Genomic DNA, 15,447 nt, shown 5'->3' with positions numbered 1-15,447 from the left:
TGTCTAGTGTAGATGCAATAAATCGATCCCCGATCGCTCTGCTGTCAACTCCTGTACTCCATCGCAGCAAGAGGCGGAAGCGGAGTCGACGGGGGAGCGGCGGCAGTCAACCCCGCGCTGTGAGGATGTGAGGTAAGTCGACCTAAGATAGGTCGACTTTAGCTACGCTATTCTCGTAGCTGAAGTTGCGTATCTTAGGTCAATCCCCCCCAGTGTAGAACAGGGCTAAGGGTATGTTTACACTATGAAATTAGGTTGATTTTATAGAAGTTGATTTTTCGGAAGCAATTTTATACAGTTGATTGTGTGTGTGTCCACTAAGCACATTAAGTCGGCAGAGTGTGTCCACAGTACTGTGGCTAGCGTCAACTTTCGAAGCCGTGCACTGTGGGTAGCTATCCCACAGTCTCTGCTGCCCATTGGAATTCTGGGTTGAGCTCCCAATGCCTTATGGGGCAAAAAGATTGTCGCGGGTGATTTTGGGTACATGTCGTCAGTTGCCCCTCCCTCCCTCTGTGAAAGCAACGGCAGGCAATCGTTTCACAGCTTTTTCCCTGGGTTAACCACACAGACGCCATAGCACTGCTAGCCGTCCTCATCAATGGCGTTTTGCTCGCTCCACTGCTTCCGCTGCAACTCTGCTATCCTGATCTCCTGCGAGCTGGAGGCTTCTGCCTCAGGCTGCTCTCCCAGCCGGCAGCACCACACGGTGGCACCTACCCCAGCCTACCGCTTGCTCCCATGGTTCATGAAGCCTGGACAATAGTAAGGAGCAGTTCAACTATAGTCTGAGCAAGTGCAGAACGGTGGCAGAATGTGCCAAACACACGATTGTGACGTGACGATTCAGGCAGACCTATTGCAAATGCTCAACATGACTCTCTCCCTTGCTCCTCCACTGAACCTGAGTTCCCACTGCAAAACATACAGTCAAGTCAACATGGTAAACTAATTGAAAGACTGTATTAGGGCTTGCCATGCACTACTCTCTAGGACAGCATCATGAATATACACTTTGCAACGGTATCCGAGAGGAGACACCTATGGCAGAACACAGCCTAAAGCTGCCCAGAAAGGTCACATCAATAACCACATCAGCTAATTGCGTGTGTATACAAGTTAGAGACCGAGAGACTGTTTGAACATTGGCACAAACTAAAGCTACAGTGATTCGCATACAGTATTAAAGGCTCAACCTCATCAGGCAACATGGTGTGCATCCCATGGCAATGGCCTATTATAATATATCCACGTTATCAGATTCCTTTCTCTAAGCACAGGAGGCCTGATTTACATAGTTATAGCATTAGCACATCACTGAGCCCCAATATCAAACAGGTATTCATTCAGAATAATTACAATCATAAAGTGACAGTTCCACGCTATGAGTCTGAGTTCTATTATTTCTTGAGTTGGCAGATATTGTGTTTGAGATCATGGTCAGCAGCAGCAACCCCTAGGCCAACTGAAGCCAGCAGGGAATTCCATCACTGGAGTGTAGTACATAAAGATGATAGAGACCACATAGATCATAGATAGATATAGGCAGAAATCTCAGGGCAGTAGTTCTGGTGGCGGGAAAAAGAGCAGAAATGCTCCTGGACAAGAAAATGCCGGTGAAACATCCAACAAAGTAACTGAAATTGCCCAGGTAGAGGTGGAGATCATAGCAGAAAATCAAAAATCAGTGCTGCGGGTCCAGAAAAACTGACTATATCCTAAAAATGACTGTGAAAGAAAGATAAATCTCAGTGCTAATACACTCTGTGTCTGTAACTAAAACATGGGGGAGATGGACAAAAAAAAAAAAAGTCAAGGAATAGGATGCTGGTCATAGTAGCAAAGTGGGAGAGTATCACCAGAAGTGAATCCTTCCCTATCCAACCTGTTGGTGCTGATTAGCCTGGGGGAAAAATTGGCCTCACTGACAGAAGGAAAGATGTCTCAATGAAGGCCAATGAGTGCACCATTTGTAAGTGTAACCACTACATAAAAGTTATGTTGATAAATGGCAAGTAGTCCACTGTAAACAGAAAGCCATCGATAATATGCAATGAGTCCCCTCGCCAAGCTAGACAGGTGAAGTCACATTACATTTAAACAGCCAGGAAGCCAGTGCATTACACTATATATTCTTAAGATAGTCTTGAGACCCCTACTCCAAACACCTGTGAGTAAAACGCAGAACAACTTCTTCATTCTGCTACTCTGTCTGATTTCCCCACTAGTGAAGGTATAGCTACACCCCAAAACTACATACTCCAAAATGTGCAGTCTCCAGTTGTCTGGCCCTTGCATGATACTGCTTGCGTGTGTGTGTGTGTGTGTGTGTGTGTGTGTGTGTGTGTGTGTGTGTGTGTGTGTGTGTGTGTGTGTGTGTGTGTGTGAGAGAGAGAGAGATCCTATGCACTCACTCTAGGGTTAGGGGACATTACTTGTCTCCTTCAATGGGTACTGGCACTGTATCATTAGTACTTGAATTTGCAAAATACCCATCACCAAAACCTGTGATATGATCACTCTGAAGACTTTTTTGTTTTGTTTTCTACAACCCCAGGCCATGGCATGGTCAGCCTGAAGATTCACCACCAACATGGGCTTCAAAAGTTCTCTTTTTTCAACCAGGGTAATGCAATGTAATATATTGTCAATGAATACATACAATCTTCTAACCTTAAAAGCCCTTAATTCTGGATGATGAACTGCAGAATGAGCAAGATTGTTATGCTCCAGCACAATGTACATGTAGGTTATGGATGGTACAAGTACAAGCTAGGCATGGTCCTTGCCACTGAGTGGATGTAAATCTCAAGCAGTCTACATGCCTGCTCCCTTACGCTTGAGAGTTTAAAAGGGCATGGCATTGCTGTAATAGGGGCATGCCTGAAAAGATACAAACTCCTGCATGATCATCATGATGCTAATGAGACATTTAGCTTCAGACTCCCTTCTCAGGCCATTCTCCTGATTCTAGGCCAGAGTAACTTGGCAGGCACATAGTATCAGGTATCAGATGAGGATCCACTGCTAAATGAAAGAGGTCATGACGTCAAAGGTCTGTGAGCCCCACTTGAATAACAGTCAGGATGCCACTTGCCTTTATTAATCATCTATTATTTATTTCCAGTTGTGTCCACAATGTGCTTAGCACTGTACAAAACACAGAAGGAAACATAGAACCATAGAATATCAGGGTTGGAAGAGACCTCGGGAGGTCATCTAGTCCAACCCCCTGCTCAAAGCAGGACCAATCCCCAATTCTTGCCCCAGATCCCTAAATGGCCCCCTCAAGGATTGAACTCACAACCCTGGGTTTAGCAGGCCAAATGCTCAAACCACTGAGCTATCCCTCCCCATAGCCACTGCCTCAAAGAACCTACGCTCCAAAAAGGCTGAGTAAGGTTAGATGAAGGGGAGCAATATACAAGTGATCGGCCATATCCTTATGATGATGGTCTATAATAATAAATATAATAATAAAATAGTAATAATAATAATAATAAATCTCCAGCTACCCTCCAATCTCTCCATAATCTGCTCGTCAGTTTAATATAATTGTCATATTAGGGGTGAGTCTTTAGGAGGAACTTGAATCTGGAAAGCACAGTAGTCTTGCATCCCAGCCTAGGAAGGGTGTTCCATGTAGGACATAGCATGGCATGTTTACCCTGTTGAAGCTGCCATGTGTCAAAGCACAAAATGGGTGTGCTACCAAACATACAGCAGGAAAGCCCACCTAAAGGGCAGTGCATTGTACCACTGGTGACCGTAGGTGTTTGTGACCTATGTGGTCACTTAGCACCTTGCTGTTCTAGGAACTCTGTGCACATCTGACACCATCCAGCTCAACTTTTAAACCTGTCAGTATGTGGCTGAAGCAATCAAAATGTGTGACAAGTGACCAGAACATGGAATACCTATATTTTGTTGCATGTAATACCATCAATGATAGATTATAATGGCTTTTAACGATAATACCTGCTTTAAGTACTTTACTCGGTGCATTAATTAAGTTACCATTAAAAAAGGAAAACTGGAAAACAATTCCATCATGCAACTGTAAGAAACTCTCCAATGGATCAAACCTGGGACCTCAAGATCTCTATACAGACTGCCAATATTTGAGCAAAAGGAGTAGTGTTATTTCCTTGGGAGAACCAACCATGAAAGGAGCTTGCAACATATTTTGCCAGTAGGATATGTAACAATTTGCTAGACAGCAGCAGGCTGTTGGAGATCAAGTCTCCTGAGTGTTGTTTCGGACTCTGGGAATGGAGGGTGGTTTCATGGTTAGAACAGTGGCCAGACATAGATTTGGCACCATGCAGTCTGAAAGAAGTTGAGGATGAGACAAATTCTATTCCCAGCTCTGCCTCGTGAGACAGCCTGCAAGGTCTCGCTTTACTTTTTAATAAAATGGGAATGAAGGCTATTTGATTGCCTTCCATCTGAACAGTCTGAGGCCTTGCTCAATAATGAGGGCTATGGAGTACACAGAAACAAACTAGAGTCAAAGTTGGGACCAGAACTCATAGTTTCCTGGCACCCAGCAAAGTTCACTTTCCCCTGTGCTAAAAGGTTTCTCTCCCTGCCTTTTTCCCCTTCCCTCGTGTGTGTCTGCAGAACACTGCCTGACTTGGTGGAGCAAAGCATGGATTAGCTGAAACACAAAGTCCTGCAAAATCCACTACGCCAGCTTGATTGTCTGCTTGTGCAACTCTGGCATCAAAAGGCTGGCACAACCATAACATTTCTTACTGCCTGCCAAAACGCTTTCCCCTGCTCTTCATGTGGCAAAATGCATTGAAGTTCTGCCTCTTGGCTTGCCTTCCAGACAGTGTATTTATCCAAAAAGAAAAGGAGGACTTGTGGCACCTTAGAGACTAACCAATTTATTAGAGCATAAGCTTTCGTGAGCTACAGCTCACTTCTTCAGATGCATATCGTGGAAACTGCAGCAGGCTTTATATATACACAGAGAATATGAAACAATACCTATTCCCACCCCACTGTCCTGCTGGTAATAGCTTATCTAAAGTGATTTCCTTTGTGCTGGAAATCACTTTAGATAAGCTATTACCAGCAGGACAGTGGGGTGGGAATAGGTATTGTTTCATATTCTCTGTGTATATATAAAGCCTGCTGCAGTTTCCACGATATGCATCTGAAGAAGTGAGCTGTAGCTCACGAAAGCTTATGCTCTAATAAATTGGTTAGTCTCTAAGGTGCCACAAGTCCTCCTTTTCTTTTTGCGAATACAGACTAACACGGCTGTTACTCTGAAACCTGTATTTATCCAGAAGTTTTTGCACTTATTCCTGTCAAGTGCAGACATCACACAAAGCTGCTGGGGCATGCAAGCTGATCAGCTGGCATGGCAGGAGCTTCTCTTTCATGCCAGGGCATTACACAAGGGGTGTAGTCTTCTGGCACTCCAGGAGACAGTACTTCTGCCAGATGAAGGAAGTGAGCCAACTGCAGTAGATGGCAGAGTGATGCTCTATTGCTGTCAGAGAGAGGGCCAGCAAGTTAATTGTTTCATCACCATGTTGAATTCAGACAAACATCAAAATCCAGCTGCCTTGCCTGCCTGCTTTTGTCCCCACTGACTCTCTCCCAATCACCCCCCATGAATGGCTAAGACAATAGTCACTGTTCCCCCCTCCCGTAACAAAAACATTTTTGATACAGCCCTCGCCTCATTGCCAAGAGACTAGGTTGTTGCTACCTGAACCGTAGGTCATAAACCTTCACCACACACAGAGTATCTGATGTCAGTTGTCTTACCTGAGCGACACCATGCCTATTCTGAAAAATAAATGGAGTTTTTTCTGACAATGGAGCCTTGCCAAAAGGCTGGAAGAGTTGAGGGAAGAGCCACTGCCTGGGCAGCCAGCCTTGGGAGTGGGGTTCATGTAGAGGTGGAGGGACCCATTCTCCAGAGAGGAGAGCATGAGATGGGGCCTCATGCCTTTTACTTCACATAAGACCTATTGCCAGTTAGCATGGTATCCATGAGTAATTGCACATGAGATGTGGGATAGATGCCAGCCAAGACAACACATACACATGCAGTATTGCCAACTCCAATAATTTAAAAAAAAAAAATCAATGAGATTGGCCAAAAAAAAAAAAGACTAACTGTTCTTGAGCTGTCTTCTGGTTTTTGAAATTCCCCTGCTCCCCTGTGTGAGAAAATTAGTATTCTGGTACATGAATATCTCATGTCTACTGAGAAGAACTTGTGTAGGAAAGGGCAAATGATGGATTTTTGGTTCACTGGCAATGCCTTTTTAAAAAAAATTTGGCTTCCTGTTGAACCAAAAATGAAATTTTTTGAAATTTTCAGTGAAAAAGCTGAAAAAGATATTAGTTTCAGGTCAAACAAAACCTTTTCTTTCAACAAAATCAAAACCTCTCATTTCAATTCTGCCCTTTTTTAATGTGTAATTTTATTTTTAAAATCCCAATAAAAAGAAACTTTGAAACTAAAGTCATTTCAAACCAAGAAAGTCAAAATGTTTAGTCTAGAAAATGTCAAAACAAAACATTTTGACTTTTTTTTTGGCATTTCTTTCCTCCACAACAGAAAAAAACTGGCAAAAATTGACTCAAAATTTGCAAAACATGTAGGTGTTGCCGAACCTGCTTTTTTCGTCAAAAACGTTTTGCACAAAATATTTCATCCAGCTCTGCTCTTGGAATGTTGGGAGTGTATCATCCATCCTGCGCAGCATTAATCCCACCGCAAGGTTCCATGCAAGTCGCTGTGATGGAAGAAGTTTTAGATACACAGGGCGTGTATGGAGATTTGCAGACTATCACATGGATTACACAGACATAATCAAACCCTCATGCTACAGAGCTGTGGTCACATCGGATACAGTTCCTTCGCAAGCTATTGAGAAACAGGTGTTACGTGTTCCTAATTTATGTGTCGTATATTGATTGTCAATATCAGAGGGGGGGTTGTGGAAATGTAACCTTAGTTAATACTTCTTTGCAACTTCTGTTGCTAAGATCACCCTATTACTCTACACCTGTAACTCCGTTGCTTAGAGCAGATGAGGAAATGCAGGCCATATGCCTTGCTTGCTTTTGATGCTAGATAAATAATTTATACAGGATGCCAGCTGCAATGGTGCTGTTATAACAAAGATCTCAGTTATAGCTCCAGGCCTTTCTGTGATGTAAAGCTAGTACCAGATCCATGACAGCCCAAAAACTACAGCTGGGTTTTTGATGTCTGTTATTTATTTGCAGTAGCACCCACTATGTGTTAGGGGCTTTCTAAATGGAAAAGGACAGTCCCTCCTCCAATCTAATGGACGTGTTCCTGTTGTGGCAAACAAGTTTGTGCAATCTAGATACAGTCACATGGGCTATTGCTGGCACATGTTACTGTGATCAGGATCTAGGCGTTGCAATCAATTTGTACTAGAGCCATGCTATGGCTATGTTGGGGATTGCTTATGAAAATAATTGGTGTCCTTGATGGTATATTATCACTTACATGAGGGCTGTAGTTATGCTGATCTCACACACAGCAGGAGCAATGGGAACAGCATACAACTGACGTGCCAGTACCCGTCTTTGAAAACAGGTTGCAGATAACAGTCTACATTATAATACTATCACACTCCAGAGAATAGCATAGCTTTCCAGGTGTCTAACACAGCTTAGGGCTTGAGTGAATTGAGTGAACCCACTGAGAATGAGCCCAGACAAAACTCTAAATCAATAGTTTGTCCCATACTTGCAATTTGGTTAGCTGTTTTGTATTTGTATAGTTCCTTTAATTTCAAAGCACTTTACAAACTAGATTATACAATATAGATACAATTTCTTGGGGAAGAAAGGTGAAAACTAAATGGCATATATAGAGTGGAAACATTTTGCTCAAGGATACTGGGATAAACCTCTGTTCTCTTTTAAAGAATCACAGGATCTTGAAATGGTCCAAGTGAACAGGTTAATGTCTTAAGCAAAAGGCAATGAATACACAGCCTGCCTAGTTTATGTTCTAATCTCACCTGTTTGTCAAATCCATATTTTAGACTAATCTAAGATTTAATCTCTTCTGAGCAGGGATTTATTTTAGTTATTTTCACTGAAGTACTTAGCATACTGGAAAGGGATATAAATGATTAACTTCAGCCAGAAGTTGCAGGGTGCAAGTTAAATCCTTTTGAGGGACACTTTTCATCTTTCTAGATTTGACAGGTCCTGTTTTGGGCCAGTTGTATTCATTTAGTTGGAATAAAGAGGCCCCAAAAGTCAAAGGTGTTAACAAGACCCTAACACTGTCCAACATTCAAAAATTTAAACAAGGTTCAGGTTTTGGTATGCAGATATGTGTTAAGGAAACATTAGCGTGTCCTACCAGGTGTAATTAGTAGCATTTGTGTGTGTGTCCTACCAGGTATAATTCGCAGCAGTTGTGCGCATGTCCTCTCAGGTATAATTCGTAACATATGTCAGCCTGCTTAGTACCATGGCATATACACCATTACAAATCCTTTTAACCTTTTAATAAAGATACAGAAAAGAAGGAAAAACAGTTAATACTTTACATTTGAAATGTTTTAAGTATGACTTTCATTTTAACAACATCCTATGTTTCGTTTCCCTTTAGCTGGAGGGAGTTTTTGAAGAAAAACCCCGTATTTGTCTTTTAGATGGCACCAATGACACCTGTCTTTTTTTGGGAAAAAAGAAGTTAGCTGCGACGGGCTGGAGCTGCTGTTAAAGACTGATCCCATTTCCTAAGACAAGAAAGCAAGATAAACACACACAAAAAAGAACAGCAAAGACAGAAAATGACTCTTCTGTCTCTGGTGTTGCCTCTTGAAACTGCACTGCTGGAAAAAAACACAAGCATAGCACAAGTCTTATCAGTCGCTTTGAGCCCTGGCAAACTTGTAACACTGTCGGGCTGTTTAGGGCATTGCTTTAATTTGCCTTTTTCTGGTCACAGGCTTACAGCAGTGTTACAAAATATACAGTCTTGGCCAGCTAAGCCAGACTCTTACTCGACAGAAAGAAAAAGGAGAGGGATAGGAAAGAGAAGACGTAAGGTTGGGAATGAGAAGAACACACAAAAAGGGATGGGGAGAAATGTGTGTCTGACAAGGTCTCACATCACAGGTGGTATTTGGGATTTAGATGGAGCTGGTAGAGGTGATGATGTCATTTGGTTCTCTCTTTCTAACCCAGTTTGGTCAGGACATCTCTCTGCATCAGGAGATGGTGGGGGTGGCAGCCATGATGGTGAAGCTCACTCCAGTGGCTAATTTTTCTCCCCAGTCTTTTTCTTGAGGACCCCAAAAGGGAGTGGTGGCTGGAATAGCCCATCCTCCCTTTGTCCACCAATTAAGTTTAATTTCTGACACAGCAATTTTGGTTCATTGATTTTTTTGGTCTCACACGGTCTTGTTTACCAAGCATGATGTTAACACAGTCCTTGAGTTACATCACTAGGATGTTCTTTGTTTGGACTAATTCAGTCTCTCTGTCTCCCTCTTTTGCAACTTTTCCCATCAATATTTGCTGTTATAGGTTATTGTGACACTTTGTGAGCTCAACTGTGAAAACTGAGTAAAATTGTAGGCTCAGTTATTACAACAGGCCCTATTCAAATAGGAGTGGTTGATGTTCTGAAATAAAGCCAATCAGAAGACAGGATTAAATGTTCAGGAAAAAAATTAAATTATTAATGGAAGATTTTGCACTGAAAGCAGCAAAAATTAAGTTTTATGGAAACTAATGCTATAGAAAAAGGATAATGAAGGTTAAGGTTAAGATCTCATGTGAAGGAACACAAGGTTTAATATTTTATACTACTGTATAATAGGTAACATTTTAGTCCCAAATCCTGCAGACTTACTTCCATGCTTTAACTTTACACATTAAAGTCAGTGGGACTACTCACAGAGTGTAAAAATAAGCACATCTGAGTCTTCCCAAGATCAGGGTCTTAGTTTGGAAAAGACTTATTTTTGCACAGTTCTGTGCATAATTTTTCACAGTTCTGTGATTATCTTTGTTATTTTAGTATTTTGTATTGTTTTCAACTGTTATTGTTGATATCTGAAGATGAGTGTTTCACAGCTGAAATGAAAAGACAGGATTTTGGATTTTCTCTTTTGTAGAGCTTGCCTACACAATACTATGTCATTATGTGGCTCAGTAAAGTTTTTTTTTTTTTATTTATAACATATTTGTCACTTCAAGATCATCCCATATCCACTCTATTTTGCTGAGAGCATATGATGATGCCATCTGCCATTGTTAAACAACTTCTCATTTTGGAAGTGGTCACAGGAAGATTAACGCATAAATTGTACTTTGCTTGAAAAACAGTGCATTCTCTGAAGGGGGTGAAGTGCTTCTTTTAATAATGACAGCAACTTGACATGATTGTCCAGGGATTCTCAAACTTGGGGTCATGACCCCTCAGGGGGTCACAAGGTTATTAGGTGAGGGGTTGCGAGCTGTCAGCCTCCACCCCCAAACCCGTTTCACCTTGAGGATTTATAATAGTGTTAAATATTTTAAAATGTGTTTTTAATTTATAAGGGGGGGTTGCAGTGCCTTGCTGTGTGAAAAGTTTGAGAACCACTGCCATTGCCCCTTTAAAAAAATTATTAACTGTTCTACTGCCTATAGATGTATGACAAATGGCTAGCACCTGTATATGCTCCTATGAACATATTCTGACCTGAACCTGTTCCTTCTGAAACGAGGAGCAAAGTTCCAACTCACAAAAAGGGAGATAACCTTGCACTGCATGACAAATCAGAGGTAAATGTATTAGGAAGGATACCATCTGAAAACAAAATCTAGCCTTTTCCTCCCAAACAGTGGGACTGACTCGAGTCCATTGCACAAAAGGACATTACACAGCAGGAAACACTAGAAATATATATACACCGATACAATAAGGCAAGCAAACAAGTGCTTGTATCAATAAATAATTGAAATTTGCCACAAACTAACCTCCAAAGAAAGAGTCTAACCTAATTTTATCAACTGTCAGCTAATTTTAAAAGGATATACTGCAATACTTGGAACGGATAACACCTTTTTTGAATGTCTGGAATTAAAAAAAAAAAAAAAAGCACACAGTCAGTTTCTCAACTGAATGGAGGAACTGCCATATGGATGAGTTAACTTGTAAGTCCTTCATCTGTCTGCCAGTAGGTTTTTCTTGGTTTGCAATCACAGCATCTGAGGGTGTATATTAAATCCCCGGTTGGGAACACTGCCATAATTTTGTGCTTTCGGAACACTGCCTTATCCCATACACAGAGGGCCATATTCTCTTATGCCTGAGGGTCAATTTGATTAAATTTTGACTCACTGAATGCTCCAAAAACCACAACCACACAATTGAAACACAGAAGTCCAGCAAAGTCACGTGAATATTAACAGATCCATTTATATTAATTTACACTTCAAACAAATTCATTCACATCTATGGTTTATAACATTACATGTAATGTATACTTTGGTATTTTATACAAGATTTACCATACAGATCACAATGTGGTTGTGTGTGCAGTAAGCTTGGATTTATTTCAGTAGTGACCTGGTTAATAATCTGGATGGTTAATAACCTGAGCTCACAACATTGGACTTTAGTCATCTTGGGTGGGTGACGTTCCCCTTTCATAATTACTTCCATCTTTAGCTCCAAAACATGTCACATTATTTGCTGAATTTCACAGCAGCGTTACTAAAACTGTTTACTTTAATGTCGTACACTGACCTTTCCTGACGTCAAGTTCATGAACAGGCTCCAGGAATCTGCAAAGTTGATGAATATTCTGAGTTATGGTTCTTGTGCATTTCCCACTGCAATCAGTTCCTTCGTAGTGGCACATTTCTAATAAAAGAAATAGCATTGCATCACCACGGTTCATTTTGAAACTTTTCGTTCAGTGGAGACAGTTTTTCAGATTGCTGGAACTTGTGCCGTTTATTAGAAAGAAGAAACTTAAGTGAGAATGCAAACTTGGTCCTTTTAAAAAGTACAAATTTAACAGCAAGTGCTAGACTGAAAATATTTTACTGCTATTTTCACAAATGCGCCTGATTTATCCCATACTCTCCAGAAAGTGGCTTTTGTCCATTTGCCCCAGTGCTGAATTACCTTATTAGGAAGTTCTCCTTGGTATACTCCTGGATCATATTCTTTTCCAACTGTAGCCCCCTTACAAAAACCTGAGTGACTAAGTGGACTTAAACTTCTCTTGCAGCAGAAATGAATGCAAAGCTGGTGCAATTGAGACTGTGGCCCAAAGGAGTCTGTGGGCACAATGCAGAGCAATTTTACAAATTAATGGTCTCTGCAAATATTTTTTTTTAAACTTTAAAAATGCCCTCAGTTAACCTACTAACAACTGCTTCCTCCCCTTCCCATGCAACTCATGCTACTATAAACGATAAAACCAAACCAGAAACAGTTCAATAGCAAAACTGTTAGCGATAATTCTACATATTTTGCCTATGTATAGTGTATAGGAATCAGGTAATGTACTTTTAAATAGTTTGGGATCCCTCTAGTCAGCCGCTTTGTCTTTTATTGCCAAAGCCCGCAGATCCTAACAGAACAATAGCATATATAAGTAGCTAGGCTTTTGTAGGTTTGAATGTTTGTATATAGTTAGCAAGCAATTATTTGGAACCCATTGGAATCCATGTGGTTTTCTCATAGTACTAACACTTTGTATAGACAATAAAGACACAGCATTATGCTTAATGAAAGTAAGTATCTTTGCCTGCCTTTGTATGGTTGCACATTCCCGCTAGGCATGATCCTATACCGTACTGAAATAGGGCCCCTCACACAGTCCACTTCCAGAAGAACCATCCCTGCTTTGGCTCTCTGTACCTAGTGCATACTGTACTTTTCCATTGCTAGCCATCAAACATATAGGCCAGACTCTGGCCTCAGTTGGCAGCATTGCTGACCTTACAGATAATTGCTGAGGAAATGCAGGTATTGCTTAGGGGATGCCAATTTCTTCAGTTCCCTGCCGACATCCGGCAAAACTCTTGTCATTCTCACGACCTCCATCTTCTTTCTCTTAAACAAACCATTATTTTACTGCGGCTAAACCAATACTTCAGTTGCAGAAGAGATACTAGATGTAAGTGCACTGTTTGCACATCCTTAGTAGATCCGTTTTTCAGTCTTTCCAAAGTGGCAAACTACCACGTGCCATTGGCAATAGCTACAGGATGCCTGTGGTGTATTGAAGACTGCATTGGAATTACAAACTATCACTTGAAGAGTGGGAGGATGGGCTTCCTTGGTCCTGCTTGCAAGCTAAGGGGCTCTGTCGTGAAGCATGCAATCTGGGAGCAGCAGTCAGTCTGGAAAAACCCAGCCCAGAACAAAGTGGGGTGATTTGTTCCTCCCTGGTTTATCACTTTCTGGTTTTGGTTATTGCGTATTATCTTCTGGATTCTAAGAATAAGGGCTTGTCCCCCCGGTGTGTTAGTGTGCACCAGCTGAGCAGTAAATTCTAGCCTGCACCAATGTGTGGCAGACTAACCATCCATGTGGACCCTACTTGTGCTCACTAAAAGCTCCCTAGTGCACACTGATGTAGTCCTGTTTGGACAGTGTCAACACACGCTAAAGAAAACTTTTAGTGCATGCCGGCAGGGTCCACAAGGACTTTTAGTGCACACCAGCATGCCACACACTAGAAATTGCACCACGCTGCCATGCACTAATGCACCACAAAGATGAGCCCTAAAGTAGTGTTACATTGTAACCTTCCAGAAAGAGTATTCTATGTTTTTATCTAACTTCTCTGTTGGCTGCCATGAACACGCCCTCCAGCATAAATGTCCTATAACTGCATGCTAGATATGTCAACACATATGAATACTCATACAAAAACCAGTGTCCCATAGCAGGCCTCAGAACAATCACTATCCAAGCAGATAAAGCAGCAGTCAGTTACATACATCACAGGAGCTGAAAGCATGTGGAAAAGCTTGTGGAAATCCCATATAACAATGGTCCAGACCAGCACACGACCCAAGAGCCTAGCGCACAACAGCACCAATCTCGTGGGTATGGAAAGAATTGGAGTTCATAGATTTTATAGCCAGAAGGGACCAGTCTGCCCCGCCACATAGCACAGGCCTTAGAACCTCACATGGCAGTTCTGACAGGAAGTGTACCATCATCTTGTACCTTCACTGGGATTAAACCCAGGATCTCTGTTCCCATCTACCAGAAATAAACCCCTGCACCACTGAGCCATGGCACACTGTGCACCTCGTCTCATCTCTCCCTGCCTGCCTGCCTCCAGCTCTATGCTAGACACTAATTTCAAACACATATATCACCCCCAGGGCTCCTTTTATATCACACTGCAAGTTATGGCTGCTCGGAGTTAACCCCAATTTGAAACGCTTTGTCCTGTATTTTTCAGTCAGTTTGCATTTATGCGACCCCTTTCCTTCAAGGAATACAAAGCACTTTACAAACATTAACAAATTACACCTCAACCTTACCACACCCCCCTAGGAGGTCAGTATTACTATCCCAAACGATGCTCCTTCCCACTGTAGTCCACACCACACCACAGTTAAGCAGTGTGTTGTTACTGTGTGGCTATAATTATTATTATACACGGCTGCCTTTTGAGGTTGAATGCTTGTGGCATTCACATCCTTACTGGAGTTTTACTGCTCCCTTTTAGGTTACCTTTAAACATGCTTCTCCTGTCTGCTGCATACCAGAAGGAAGCACATGACCTCAGGATAGTTACTGCAACAGAGATTACAAAGTGAAAGCCCTACAGAGGGATTTGCGAGATTACGTGGGTTGCCAAAAAAATAGAGGTTATGACATAACCTCCTGCATTTTCCCGCAGAAAAGATTCTTACTGAAGAACTGCACTTTTCAGCGGTTACCACACATGGTAAAGCTCTGTGCACAGCACTGCTTAGCAATTCCCACACTCCTTATTCTCTTTTATGAAAATAGACCTACACTATAGCATCTCCAGTAACAGAGTCAAAATGGAAACAAGAGAAACATGTTCTGTTAAATAACCATTTACCTCAACAATTGATGAGAACTAGCATATAAAATAATGATGTGGAAAATGCAATGTAAATTTTTTAGGAGTACAGGATGCTTTAATGCTTGTACCATCAATTCTGCACAGCAGCAATATCTTGTAAACTCTTTAGACCAGGGACTCTCTCTCTAACACGTTTGTTCAGGCCTAGCACAATGGGGCCCTGACCCAGGCCTGTGATCTCTAGGCACTACTATAATAATTTACTTGTGGGGGAATTCTGCACCACTGTGCAATGCAGAATTTTGTAGAAATTAATGTTGGACATGCAGAATTCCGCACCCCCCCCTCCAATAGAAATGAACTGCAGAGATGTTGGCCACCACCATGGGCCATT

General features: G+C 41.7%; 1 protein-coding gene across 1 annotated transcript in view; it reads right to left on the bottom strand.

The window, feature by feature from the left end:
- Nucleotides 1-13,493, bottom strand: part of GLS (glutaminase) — a 165,267-nt gene extending 151,774 nt beyond the window's left edge. Inside the window, exon 1 of the mRNA XM_073306201.1 lies at nt 13,489-13,493. The gene's annotated coding sequence lies outside the window, so the exon portion shown is untranslated. The remainder of the gene's footprint in view (nt 1-13,488) is intronic.
- Nucleotides 13,494-15,447: the final 1,954 nt, after the last annotated feature.

The sequence above is a fragment of the Lepidochelys kempii genome, chromosome 11, assembly GCF_965140265.1.
Source record: "Lepidochelys kempii isolate rLepKem1 chromosome 11, rLepKem1.hap2, whole genome shotgun sequence".
Lineage (NCBI taxonomy): Eukaryota > Metazoa > Chordata > Testudines > Cheloniidae > Lepidochelys > Lepidochelys kempii.
This window is presented reverse-complemented; position numbering and strand designations above follow the sequence as displayed.